The sequence below is a fragment of the Tasmannia lanceolata genome, unplaced genomic scaffold (genome assembly GCF_043159265.1).
Source record: "Tasmannia lanceolata isolate RefF3 unplaced genomic scaffold, GAP_Taslan_0.1 ptg000003l, whole genome shotgun sequence".
In the NCBI taxonomy this organism is placed as follows: domain Eukaryota; kingdom Viridiplantae; phylum Streptophyta; class Magnoliopsida; order Canellales; family Winteraceae; genus Tasmannia; species Tasmannia lanceolata.
In genome coordinates this window covers 48,061,224-48,073,964 of record NW_027518680.1, presented here as the reverse complement: position 1 = coordinate 48,073,964, position 12,741 = coordinate 48,061,224, and positions in this window count along the sequence as shown.

Genomic DNA, 12,741 nt, shown 5'->3' with positions numbered 1-12,741 from the left:
GAAAAAGAAATTCCCTCTTCATTGACATCTAAAATGTCATGATCTATAGATTTGAGATAGGCTTGCATTTGTGCTTTTCAAGCTCCATAATTCGTTCCATCAAAGAATGGAGGAAATAGGGTGGATCAGCCTTTCTCAAAATCCATTTGGATTGTCACAGATCTTTTCTCTTATTGATTTTTTAAGTTAAAAATCTCTTTAAGAGCCTAAGCTCTGATACCAAATGAAATCCAAGTGTGACAACCCAAGAGGGGGGGTGAATTGGTCAATTAGAAATTTTAGACTTAATTAAGGAAAGATTAAAAGTTAATCCACTAATTAAGCACTAATTAATTGAACCCTTGTTCAAATAGATATATTAATGAAAGCTAGGATTTAGACATTCTAATCATGCACATTTACTAACCCTTGTTCAAATAGACATTATAATGCAATTAGGGTTTATATATTTCAATCAAGTGCATCTACTAACTCTTGTTCAATCAAAAGAGAGAGAGAGAAAAGAAACATCCACAAGAAACAAGAGATTTATATAGTGGTTCTGTCTATCACAAGACCTACTCCACTCTTCCAAGTTTTCCTCCTAGGATGCTTCACTAAAGTTGGGATTCATGAATGGGATTCACCAAGCCGTACACCACAACTTCTCCAACTCCAAAGGGCACACACCCTTTCTGCATGAAGCCTTGCGAGGGACACTCCCTCTTACATGATTCACCTTTGTTAACGGGCAGAATCGGAGACTCTCACCATGTCTTCACTTTTCTTAACGGGCCGAAGAGTAGACCCTCACCATGTCTTCACAATTCTTAACGGGGTAATTCTTAACGGGGTCGAAGAGAAGACCCTCATAATGTCTTCACAATTCTTAATGGGCCGAAGAGAAGACCCTCAATGAAGAACAAATAAAATGAAAAATACTCAATGCCTCTTGATAGGCGGATTACAAAGTTATAAGCTCACACTCACTCCAAAGAAATAAACAAATAAATGCCCTATGGAGTGCCTCTTGATAAAATGTAGAAATACAAGCTCAAAGAGGTATTGCTTTTGATTTGAAAAGTTGAAGCTCAAAGAAGATGGGATTTTATCTTTCAAAAATGTTCAAAAGCTTGGTTAGAAAGGTTTAGATAGTGTATATATAGCCCTTGAAGAAATATGACCGTTTGGGGGTAAAACCGTAAAAAACTGGGTTGAAAAAGTCAACCTGTGGAAGCCCCAATGGCTCTTTTTCCAGGCCATGATGGTCAATCGAGGCACGGCGGTCGCCCGCCCTTATCAGGCTCTATTTTTGAAATTCAAATTTCAAACCGGCGTGGTCGACCGGCCCTATGGCGGTTGCCCGGCGAGGGCAATCTGTTTGAATTAATTTTAAGCTCAAAAACACTATCCCAGTCCGCCTAAATGATGACAGAATGGTTATGTTTCAACAGAACCATTTCCGCGGTCGCTCGGCTAACCCCCGGTCGACCGGCCTGGTAATTTTCCGCAAGTGCTGAAATTCCAACCTTGCTTCCGCGGTTGCCTGGGACACCCCGGTCGACCGGCCCTGTTTGAAAATCCATTTTAACATTAAAAGTTTACGGGCTTTTGGGCCATGGTCTTTGGGCTTAAGTCCTAGGTTTTCAAACACAGTTTTGGGTGTGTGTATGGTTTTTAAAGATATAAAAAGTTAAGTATGAAAACCTATTGAAAGTGCATTTAAACATAAAATCAAGAGGACTCCAAATACATTCTAAAAGTGTATACCATTGAGTCTTCTTGAAATGTCTTTGCTCCTTTGCATTTCTTTGGACTTGTTTGGCTTGTGAGTGAACTTCTTGAACTCATTCTAGCTCTTGTAACTCCCTCCAATCTTCAATGCATGTTGTAAGGTACATGAGGTGTCACCATGGCATGTTCAACTCCAAGCTCCTTGACACCTGCTTAGGGAACTTGTGGGATCTTCATGTCGAGCTTCTTGACTTGAACATCTTCAAATGAGGATGTCTTCACTCTAAGTGGAAGCTCTTGGTTCCTTCCTTTGCCTCTTGATCTACAAGCCATGTGTTGAGATGAGTTGTGTAATGGCGATTATGACATGAAAATCCTATATATAACACAACATCTCAAAGCAACACATTAGTCCATAAATGCTAATCAATTTGGTTTGCTAGCATCAAAACAAGAAGGTATGGTGAATGATTAACCTGTGGGAACCCTCGGGCTTACAACTATATAGGGGTAGTCGGCCACTATTGAAATAGACAATTTGTTTATGCTCTCTTGTTCTCTTTCTCTTACAACTCTCCCCTCTTGGAATTTCGTTCAACTTTTTCTCTCCCCTCTCTTGAATTTTTGTCCACAATTTTCTCCCTTGCTTTCTTACACTACTTTTCTTTCACTCTTTCATCTCATCTCATCATACCCACTTTCATCTTCTATCAAGAGGCTCGATCCAACCATCCAAGATTCAATCCAAGGTGACACCAAGGCTTGAAGGAAGGCGATCAAGGATTCAACCATTGACGGAGGAGAAAAAGAATAAGTTTTTCTTTGTTTTGTTCTTTATTTCAATTCAAATTTGATGTACTCTTATTAAAGAAGAATTATTTTTGTTTCTTTTCCCTTTTTAAGTTCTAGATGTCATTATTTTTCCTTATTCTTGTCTCTTTTTCTTTCTCCATGAACAACTAAATCCATCTACTTAGGGTTTAGATGAAACCATGGGGAAAGAGAAAGATGATTAATTGAAACGAATGATATGAAATAATAATCATATATAGGGTTTTATAATTTCGGATTCCCAATTATTCATGCTATTAGATTTTATCCTTTCCTATGCGTAATTGTTGATGAAATATTATAAATTCTTATATATTATTTAATATTAGATAGTGTGTTTGATCAATCACTCATGGGCAATGACATCCATTGATCTTATTTTCCATTGACCGGATTTATTAAATATACAGTTCAATATAAAATTTGGTTTAATTGACGATCCAATCCAAACCCATGGTGGATTCTAATCCTAAGTAATCTTTTAATTGAATTAAGATTCCAATTTAATTTCCAATTACTTTTACAATTAGTTTCCAATTCAATTTAGAGTAACTTTTCAATCGAATTTTCTAATTAATTTAGTTTTATTTTTAGATTTTGGTTTTCTAATTAGATTAGATAGGTAATTATTAGAAATCCTTTGAATATTGGTTCACTTTGCCTAAATATAAGAGTTAAAGTTGTGATAGTTTCTTCATTATGTTCAACCCATATCTATTTAGCTTATAAACTTAAATATATTGTTGGATCCGAGGTTGTAGTCCATGGAAATCCTGAGTACATTCCAGGCAACAATATATTGTAAGTTTATTTTGCAAATAGTATAAGGGTAGAAATCACAATTCTCTTCCCTGAGTTCGACCTGTATCTACATGCGATCCGTGCACTTGCGGTTATTTTTAATATCACAATCACCCTTCGATCCTTTTCCTCATAGAAAAACCTCGAACTACGCGGACCTGATCCCACCATTCTTTGGGGTACGTAGGCAACCTGATAAATTCAGGTTCGATCACATTTTTTAAAAACCATGAAACCCTTCATTTCAATTGGTTCCCCGGCAGTAAGCGTAGAACTATGCGGACCTGATCCCAATCTCTTTGGGGTACATAGACAGCGTGACACATCCAAGTTTGGACATACTCTGCAGAATAAGCAAAACCCTTCACTCACACTCATTTTTCCCATAGAAAAAGCCTCGAATTACGCGGACTTGATCCCAACCATCTTTGGGGTACGTAGGTAACCTATTGAATCCAGATTCAGTCACATTCTGCAAAACAATCCAAGATCTTCAAAACTCTGTTCTGGAGTCCCGCCTATATCCAAGTTGAGGTATGTGTAGGATAAAAGAAAAGAAAAGAACAAGAAGATCTGAAAACCCGTTAAGTCGAAAACCTGAAAGGGCGACTTAGGCAAAATTTAGGGTCATCGTGCTCGTAGAAACGAAAACCCTGAGGATTCATTTCTAGCAAAATTTAGGGCAAAACGGTCCGCCAAGTCAAAAACTTGCAAAAAATGACTTGGTTGTTGACAATGCATCCCTTCAACAAAGACCAGATGAAACACTCTTTAGTCCAAAACAAGATGAGTTAACATTCCAAACAATCAAAGGGTCTTCAGACCATGATTGAAAAGCCAGAGGCAGGAAACTGCCTATGTGCAAATGCATTCAAACTCATCTATCATGGTTCGACTTACCTAAAATAAATTAGAATCATTTGTTGTAGTAAAATCGAGTCTCCTTCCTTTCTTCCCTACAAGGAAACTCAGAAAAGAAAAGCTCCTTTTCCTAGCTAAGTGTGGACCCCGATCCGAGGACGGTGAGGGAACGTGTCCCTACATCCTCAGGATCTCCACAATGAAAGAAGGAGAGCTCTGCCAAGGAACTCTCGAAACTGTTGCCACCCTCACAGCATAGCATGAGTGGCGATATAAAAAAGAAAGAGATACATCCTGATCCGGAGCCAGGGCTCGAAATTAAGATGTACCTAAAAATAACTCAGAGTCGCCATCCATGGATGCGCCATGGAAGCAAAACAAATGCTCTGTTTGCAATGGATAACCAGAGATACAAAAGGTTCGTGCCTGGTGATGAATGGAGAAGGTCCGAAGAGCGCCCCCAATTCGCCCGAGTGCGAACACTTGGTCTCTTATGCCATTTTCATTAACTCCAAAGAGTTTCGGGTAAAATCATGCAAAATGGGAACAAATATCCCCTGGAAAACGTCTACCTAATCATGGATGACCAGGGGATGAAATAATAAGCACACAATAGTAAGATAAAAGATGTGTCGCCTAATGACAACTAGATTGTGAGTGACATACCTAACTGGTGTCTAAGTTCTGATGGACAAACACATACAAGCTACAGCTAAAGGTATAGGATCAGTACAAGAAAGTAAGAAAACACATCAAAAAAAAATACAATAACTACACAACAATTCCTAAGACTCTAAATGATTAGCCCGAGTATTCGGATGGTCTGGTATTCATCCAAAGAAGCCTACGTATCCCCGCCTCCACGAGAATCAAGGCAACGTAGTTCTTCGCGCCTATTCTAAGCTAGGATGCCTAAGACACCTAGACCTCTATCCTAGACTCGATCTAAAAGACCGGACTAGTTATTAAAGTTTCTTGTACGATTATTTAAATTTCAATGAATTGTGGATTTTAGGACACCCTATATGCCCTAACTAAATGCAGATTAGCCCTAAGCTAATGCTGGTGGTTCCTACAACCTATGTGTAACTAGGCTGTGCGTCCTAAGGAAAACAATGGGATCACTAGCGTATCCATGACCTAGTCATCAGTTGGCGATGTGAATCGCCAACTGACCGGACGGAGGCGTAATAGACTCCTAACTCTAACACAAACACAAACAAAATACACAACAAATCAAAGACAAACTCCTAACTCTAAAACTCTCTATCTAGGACAAAGTCCTAACTCTAGAGGAAGATCTTTTCAAAAAATAATGTTTTGGAAGATTTTTATATTTTTAAAAGGGTTAAAAGATTTATTTACAAAGTTTGGCTGGACTTGGGATAATGATCCCAAGCTGCACTACGTACCTTGTAGAAGAGGATCAAGCCAACGTAGTTCGAAGCAAACTTTCCTAATACGCTATAAAACTCAACACTTTAGATTTTTTAAAGGTTTTTTATGTTTTCATATGTTTTTGAAGTGCTTTTATATTTTTGACGTTTAAAAAAAGTGTGCTAACACCCTTCAGCTAAAGGGGATCCGATAGAAGAGCCTCCTTACCCACCATATCGCGGTAGAGTAATTTTAGAGGGAAACAGGATCCCTAAAGCCTAAGGGGAAAGAAATCAAAACAGAGGGGACTAAAATCCCCAAAGAAAAGAACAATCTCAAAGAGACGAAAACAAAACTAACGAGCCCTAATCAATCTCCAAAGGAGACGATAATCCGCGAGGGAAAATCCTAAACAAACGATAGATGAAAAGCTTCCTAAACAAAAAGGGACCGACAAAAACTCTATAAGAAAAAATATTAAACAATCAGTCACTTAGAAAGGGTCCTAACTGGCTAAACACTCTAAGAGGAGAGAATCCCTTAACCTGCAAAAACTCTAAGGCAGGAAGGGAAGAGGCTGGCTCAAGAAACGTTCCATCGTTGCCATACCCGACAAAGTGCTCTCAAGATTGATGGAACTCCAAAACTGGAAGAGGATCCCAAGGAACGTGCAAAGAATAGTCCCGGAAAGAAAGGAAACCCCTCAAACCCTATAAGAAGCGATGGGATAAGAGATTGACATGAAGAACCAAGGGTTGGCTCAAGAGGTTGTCGTCCGTCATAGCCTGGCATGAGAGGAAGATCCAAAAAAATAAAATGAAGGAGATATCAAGCACTAGAAACTAATCTTAACTCCAATGAGAATTCCAAAGACAATAGCAGACTCTAAGAGTCAGAAGTGAAGCCCGAGCATTCGCCCAAACACGTCGCGATGGTAACAGTACTCCTCGCTCTTTGCCCAAGTTTTTTTTGTAAGACACTAGGAGGGAAAAATAATTTTATACACCTTATTTCGATTCTCAGCCTACTCATTAACAATTACCATTCCATCTCACCTTCTCATGTAAAACGGGACATACAAATTGCGACGACGCAAGCATTCCAATTGAATGACCCATTTAGACAACTATTAGGATCAAATAATCAAAGTCGCAGGGCATGTGTAACTATGAAGAATGATTAGAATTGACAGGTTGAAAGACAAGATAATAAGGAACATCATGTATCCATTAAACAATGGATAAATACCCTTGATTCAGATAAGACAATCTGAATATAATAGATCAAATCACACTCTCTTTCGGGGTCTTTTGATACGGCTTGAGGAGAATTGCTGGCATCATTTGGCAGTATTTGCTAGACAACCGATCCAAAGCCGAGAAGATAAATCCAGAGTTGTAAAATGAGGCAACAGTTGCTCGCAAGAATGCACATCCAGAGCCCAAGGGAAATCAAGATACAATTAAAAGTTAAAACTAAGGATTAGACATGCCTCCTTGCTATCTTTTCCTGATAAGTAGTGCAGGGCAACCTCGCGTAATTTCTAAAACATGGGTTTATTAGCTTATCCAAAAGAGAAGCATGCTAAACCAAATTGCTAAAGAAAATGACTAAAACAATCAGATTTTCTGCAATTATCGGGATTAGAAAATCTTAATGTCTAAAAATTGGATAAGAAGTATTACCTGAGATGGATGAAGGATTGCAGTTGCCGAATGCCTTCTCCGCGCTTTTATCCCGACTCCGCTTTCAAGTGTTCAAGGAGGATCAATTGCAGTGAAGAGGGTGCTACACAGATGGTGAATTAAAATTGAGTCTGTTGAGGGGGTTCCAATGAGGGTTAGGGGGTTAGTGATTAGTTGAAGTTGGAGTGGTTGATAGAGTTAAAAAAAACAGGGTAGGATGGTTGAGATGGGTTTGATGAGCAAAAAATGATGGTGGATAAGAGATAGAAATGGAGGTAGAAGAGGGTTTGATGGGATTGGGATTATAGAGGGCTGAGGTGAAACAATCGGAGCTCGGAGATGTTTGCCGGAGAAGGCGAAGTGGCAGGCGGAAATGGTGGGTTTGCCGGAGAAGGCGAAGTGGCAGGCGGAAATGGTGGGTTTGCCGGATTTGATGGTGGCAAGGGCTGATGGAGGGGGTTTTAATGGCTGCTAATAGGAGAGAAATTAAGTGGGTTTGGGATAGAAGTAAAAATGGGAAGAAGATGGTGGGCGGATTTAGGAGGTGTCCGGAGTATGTGATGGCGGTGGTTGAGTTGCAGCCGCAACCTCCTCCTCTCTTTCTCTTCGATTTTTCTTTTTAGCTTTTTCAAGATGGAAAATCCTCCTCTCTATTTCTTTGATAAAAATGGAAAATGGAAAGCCCTAGATTCCTCTCACAAGCTCTTTCCCCTTTTCTCTCAATTCCTTTTAAAGAAAACCCAATGAACGCCTTTCTCCTCTACTGCCTTTCTCTCTCTCTGAATCTCAGCCATTCTCAACTCTCTCTGCTAAAATTTCTAAACGAAAAATGGAAGAGGGTTTGGGTCTTGACGATAATGACTGAAAAAGGGATGATGTGATTGGGGTTAAAATGGACTTTGAAGTGGGTTTGAGAGATGTGATATGGGTGGCTGCTGGGGTGTGGGTTTGAACTAGATGAAAATGGGTTTGATAGAGATGGGTAGAAGCAGGGGGTGTTGAGCGTGGTGGTGGAGATGGCTGATGGAGGTGCAGATGGGTTAGAGTGGGCGGTGGTGGTGGAAGATAGTGGTGGTGGTGGCCGGAGGTGTTGATGGGGTAGGATTGGGTTCAGTAGAAATGGAGATGGGAAATGGAAGATGGAGGTGCAAGAGGGTTTGGAGTGGGCGGTGGTGATGGAAGATGGAGGTGCCGTGGGGAAGATGGTCGGCGGCTGGAAATCCCCTTCTTCCACTCTCTCTTGTGGTTGGAAAATGAGGTCCCCTCTCCCTGGAACCCTACTTCGGTGGTTCTTATAAAGAGAAATGATAAATTCGGCTTACCCCCCAAACCTCCCTTGGACAGCCCATTCGAGTGCATTCATAATTGATTCTCTGCACAAGGAGGGGCGGCAAGGTAAGACATACCCAAAGGTTAAATGATATATTCGGCTCCCCATTTCTTGGGACAACCACAATTAGGATAAACCACTCCCATTTTACTTTTAAAGTGACCATTTCTTCTCTTCCTGGACCACCCTGTTCAGGCTGATTCAATCCTCTTCTGTAAACAACATCAACAAAAGCCCGCTTTGATGTTTGCACAAGCTCGCCTCGCCTCATTTGCCATTTTTCATCCATTTCACTTGAAATTTTCCGAGCATACTCTTCGAAATGATGACAATCTTTCATAATTTCGTACCCATTAATAATCAAAGTTAACAAAACAGGGGTCTCTTTAACATTTGACTCGGTTCTTCGGGAGTTTACTTGTTGCGAGGATCCTTATTCAATTTCAGAGACTCTCATTAGGGTTTAGGGTTCGGTCAAAATGGGGTGTCTACACTAAGTCATTACCCAACAAAGTTAATCATACGTTGAAGGAAAACATAGCGGATTTCTCTCCTGCTTCAAAGGATCAGGGTCCATCCCAGTACTCCGTGTACAGAACAAAAATGTTTAGAAGAATGTAACTTCTTAATCAGGGACGCTCAGAATGTGCCTTCCTTTCATTGCATTAAAAATTGCCTTCCTTGTTTCTAACCTTGTATTAACTTTCTCTTGTCTACGGGAATATATACACTATGGGCATTTTGTATTATTAGTCATAGTAATATGACTAATAACACAAAATGTATGATCAAATCATTAAAGAAACAATACAAGGGGCATTTTGCATTATTAATGCAAAATGATCAAAATCAAAGTGTGGGAGCCGGTTTTTTTCCGCGTGCGCAAAGCGGCAGGAGATCACCACATCGGGTTCTCTGGGAGTGTTAGTTGATCTGCATTTCTTGCGAACTCGGGACCGTCATCCGGACTGCACAAGAAAGAGAAACTCAGAGTTGCCACCTAGGTCAGGGCCTAGGACCTCCAATGAAAAGGGGAGTAGTACCCAAGTTTCATTTGGTGAACAATAACCAAAGGGGTTCTTTTACTTTGGGCCTAGATCCTTATAATTTTGCTCTGTTGTTAAGGCATGGTCCTTATAAATATCTGCGTAAGGGTTATGGTTTCAATCGGGGAAGGTGTTAGGCACCACTCTTGCCCGGATGAATCCGGTCTCTTGACTTGATTTGGTATTTTTGGAAGAATCTAATTAGGATAACTTATCATTTTATCCTTTATTTGGATTATGCTTAATTCTAGAATGTAAATAAAATGACTTTATAAAATGACCAAAAATAAGCGGTAGTTATCCTGATTGAGATTGTATGCTGTTTTATAAGTCCTGGAAGATCTCGCGGCTGACCACAATCAGGTTAACTTAAATCAAACGGAAAAGACAGTACATGAAGGAAAATAAACTCTGGGTTTATAATTCCCTCCATTTGTCCAACACCGTGGAGCGTCAGAGCCTTCGTCTTTGTCTCGTTTGTCTATGGTAGGACCAGATACAGAGTGGTGGGATAAGGAGAGGGAACACAAACCTATTTATAGAGAGGAGAGGGGTTTACGTTACAGGATTTAGGAAAAAAGGAGCCCTAGACCCCGTAAGTACCCTACACCGAGTTTTGTAAAGTAAATACGGAAAGCCGGAAAATAAATGTAAATTTACCGTTGATGCGAGAGGGCCTGTCTAGAAATCGGCCCTGTAACGACGCTGATTAGACGAGGAGACTTTGGTTTTGCTGAGAATTTGGCATCGCAATGGCGCTATGTTGATGAAGGGGATTTGGGTTTGCCGAGATTTCAGCAGAACAATGGTGCTATCTAGATAATAGGGCCTCGTGTTCTCCAAAATTCGGCAGCGCAACGGCTCTGTGTTGACGAAGGGGCTTTGGGTTTGCTGAGATTTCGGTAGAACAACGACGCTATTTTGATAATAGGGCCTCGCGTTCTCCGAAATTTGGCAGCGCAATGACGCTGTGTTGACGAAGGAGCTTCGTGTTTGCCGAGATTTCGGCAGAACAACAGCGCTATTATGGAAAATAGCTCGTAGTTCTGCAAAACTCAGTAGAGTAACGACGCTCTTTTGAAAATGTCGCTCCTAGTCCTCGAAAATTTGGCAGAGTGCCGATGCCCAGTGTGAGCTACCTAAATATTTCTCTACTTTCTCTCTTCTAAAGCAAAGAAACTAGGGTTTTCTGATTTTCATAACGGTTTTTGAACTGAAAAATCGAAAGAGGGAGGAAACCAGAGGTTAAAAAACTAATTCGAGAGACTAAAAACCATATAAAATCTTTTATAAAGTTTAAAATCTGATTTTAACCAGGGGTGTTCGTTCAGTTATAACTGAACTGAATAGACCGAAATTTGATAACCGAAATAATTTCGGCTATCAAATTTCGATAACAGAAACCGAACCGAATTTCTAAAAACCGAACCAGAACCGAACCGATTAAAAATTCGGTTATTCGGGTAATACCCGAATAACCAAATAGGGGGAGGAAAAGAGGGAAAAAGTAAAATCTCGGTTTGGATCGGAGGGCTAGGATCATCCTATCGAAATGATTTTTGAGCCCAACCTAATTAAGTTGAGATCAATCAAATGGACGGTTTTGATCATCCTATGGAGTGCCCATATTGCACTTTTTTTGAAAAATAATGGTTTTTATCATAATTTTGGTTATTCGGTTAACCAAATTTTTTTTAGATAACTGAAAATCCAAGGGTGGTCCCGAATTGGCAACTAATGAAGAGTGAAAAATTATTAGGTTGCTAGCAAGTTTTAACCTTTTGAAAAACCTCAAACCTAGTTTAGAAATTAAGAGATCAACAATGAAATTCAAGCACACAAGTTAAATCTAGAGGTGCAATACAAATAAAGAGCTAGAGTTTAAGAGAGAGTGCACCCGAGATTTAAAGTGGTTCGGTCCTCAAAACGCGAGGCCTACTCCACTCCACCAACCAAACCCGTTGATGGCTTCACTAGTGATCTTCTTAACTTCGGCGAAGATCAATGCCGATTACAATTCCAACCGCCTTTAACCTTGGTGGCGATCTTCACCACGGAGAGTGGGCTACGCTTCTCCGAACACTTGCCCGATACAAAGTTCTTGAATAAGAAAGAAAGAACAAAAAAATCCCTCACAAGGGTTTACAAGAAGTAGAAGATGTACAAATTTAGCCTATGATCCAAATCCTAATCTTAGAAGATGAGAGGCATAAAGAACCTTTGATTCACTCTTTGAATGTTCAAGTAAAGTTTAAGAGTGTTAGGATTGATGTTTGGTATGATAGGAATACCCATATTTATAGGAAAACCAAAATATGACCGTTCAGTGGCATTGTTGTAATTCCTGGAAAATTCCCAACGGCTAAAAATTCGATCGTTATAGTGTTCTCGGAGTTCCGGGAATACAAACAGAATTGAAAAAATGTCTACTGGACCATTTCTCGGAGCTCCGAGGAATCTCTCGGAGTTCCGAGAAGCCTATGTTGAGCAGGAGCAGAGTTTGACAGATGCTCCTGCTGAGCAGTGATTGCTTGTATTTTTGGTTCCCCCAGTTGGGGATGAGATGCATTTTTCTTTTTTGATTGATCAGAAATACATTATTGATATATGGATCAATTTTTGCTTTTATTTCCATTTGTTTGTGTTTGTTGTATTAAATTAAAGTGTATTTTTGTATAAATAGACGCCTCTTCAAGGTGGATGTTTATACAAAAATGCCCCTAGTTTAATTTTTTTGAACAACTTTGATTTTGCACATTTCGCATTATTAGCGAAGGCTAATAATGCAAAATGCCCCTTGCATGGTTTTCTTAATCATTTGATCATGCATTTTGTATTATTAGTCATATTTCTTATGACGAAGAATACAAAATACTCCTAGTGTATTTATTCCCATAGACAAGAGAAAGTTAATACAAGGTAAGAAACAAGAGTAACAATTTTATTGCAGTGAAAGGAAAGCACATTCTGAGCGTCCTATATTATGAAGTTACACTGTTCTGAACATTCTTGCTCTGTACATGGCGTATTGAGCTGGACCCTGATTCTTCGAAACAGGAGAGAAACTCGTGTTTTCCCTCATCGTATGATTACGTTT